At 45.6% G+C, this 1,937-nt stretch overlaps 1 pseudogene; it reads right to left on the bottom strand.

The window, feature by feature from the left end:
* Positions 1 to 1,346: 1,346 nt before the first annotated feature.
* Positions 1,347 to 1,461, bottom strand: LOC126261006 (5S ribosomal RNA; annotated as a pseudogene).
* Between the last annotated feature and the right edge of the window lie 476 nt (positions 1,462 to 1,937).

The raw sequence follows: 1,937 nt of genomic DNA, 5'->3' as shown, positions 1-1,937 counted from the left end.
TTTATGGATGAGGCTTCATTCCAACGTGATCAGATTGTAAATTTTCACAATCAACATGTGTGGGCTGACGAGAATCCGCACGAAATTGTGCAATCACGTCATCAACAGAGATTTTCTGTGAACGTTTGGGCAGACATTGTTGGTGATGTCTTGATTGGGCCCCATGTTCTTCCACCTACGCTCAATGGAGCACGTTATCATGATTTCATACGGGATACTCTACCTGTGCTGCTAGAACATGTGCCTTTACAAGTACGACACAACATGTGGTTCATGCGCGATGGAGCTCCTGCACATTTCAGTCGAAGTGTTCGTACGCTTCTCAACAACAGATTCGGTGACCGATGGATTGGTAGAGGCGGACCAATTCCATGGCCTCCACGCTCTCCTGACCTCAACCCTCTTGACTTTCATTTATGGGGGCATTTGAAAGCTCTTGTCTACGCAACTCCGGTACCAAATGTAGAGACTCTTCGTGCTCGTATTGTGGACGGCTGTGATACAATACGCTATTCTCCAGGGCTGCATCAGCGCATCAGGGATTCCGTGCGACGGAGGGTGGATGCATGTATCCTCGCTAACGGAGGACATTTTGAACATCTCCTGTAACAAAGTGTTTGAAGTCACGCTGGTACGTTCTGTTGCTGTGTGTTTCCATTCCATGATTAATGTGATTTGAAGAGAAGTAATAAAATGAGCTCTAACATGGAAAGTAAGCTTTTCCGGACACATGTCCACATAACATATTTTCTTTCTTTGTGTGTGAGGAATGTTTCCTGCAAGTTTGGCCGTACCTTTTTGTAACACCCTGTATATAGAACAACTGATGAAATCTCTTTTAACACCATCCTTTTAAAAGTAAAGCATATGCCCAAGGATGTCAGTTGAAGAAAACGACAGAGGTTGACGGACAGTTCCACATAGGAGGATAGGTTCCAAGAGATGAGTTTCTTGTTCATACCGTTACTGTGGATCTCGTCTCAACCACGGAGTTATCCAGGTAGTCGTCAAGTCTTCCACAAAGGCCGGAATAAAAAAACCACTATACAGCAGAATCAGAAATGCTTTTGCACAACTCTGTGCTGAAATAAAAGATTTACGTCCAAAAGTACAAAATTTTCAGTCTAGAACAACATGAAAATAAGCACTCTGTCTTCAGGCCACAAGTGGCTCATCGGGACCATCCGACCGCCGTGCCATCCTCATTTGAGGATGCGGATAGGAGGGACGTGTGGTCAGCACATTGCTCTCCCGGTCGTTATGATGGTTTTCGTTGACCAGAGCCCCTACTATTCGGTCGAGTAGCTCCTCAGTTGGTATCACGAGGGTGAGTGCACAACGAAAAATGGCAACAGCGCACGGCCTCCATGGTCACCCATCCAAGTGCCAGCCACGCCCGACAGTGCTTAACTTCGGTGATCTCATGAGAACCGGTGTATCCACTGCGGCAATGCCGTTGCCACATATTTATACATATCCTAACAGATTGGCTCAATCTTATCAAGGGACATGGGTTTCTTATAATCTGTTATATGCACCGTGTCCATAATTAAAGTTCCAGTTTCAAAACGTTATAGAAAGAGAACCACTGCTCAGAATGACGTCGAATTTGAACAGCATATTATTGACACAGGGGGAAACGTCATGGTGCAAAAAATTTAACGAAAATTTGACCAATAAATGGCACGGTAAGCGTCAGAATATGCACATCAACGGACGCGGGGCACACGTCGTTCGTTAGTTTGCGTCCGAGACAACCAACAATGTGTCAAAATGGGGGCCCCCCGCTGCGGGTCCTGTTACCTATACGTCACTGGTAAACGCTATGAGGGCCTTTACATCACCAACGTCATTCCAACCCTCCAAAAGCATGGATGTGTGGGTATGATAATTTAACCATTAGCCCTGCGGAAGTTCCGGACTCTCAAAACTATGAA

This window comes from Schistocerca nitens, chromosome 5, assembly GCF_023898315.1.
Source record: "Schistocerca nitens isolate TAMUIC-IGC-003100 chromosome 5, iqSchNite1.1, whole genome shotgun sequence".
Taxonomy (NCBI): domain Eukaryota; kingdom Metazoa; phylum Arthropoda; class Insecta; order Orthoptera; family Acrididae; genus Schistocerca; species Schistocerca nitens.
The sequence above is the reverse complement of the archived record's forward strand: the minus strand, read 5'-3'. Positions and strand labels throughout refer to the sequence as shown.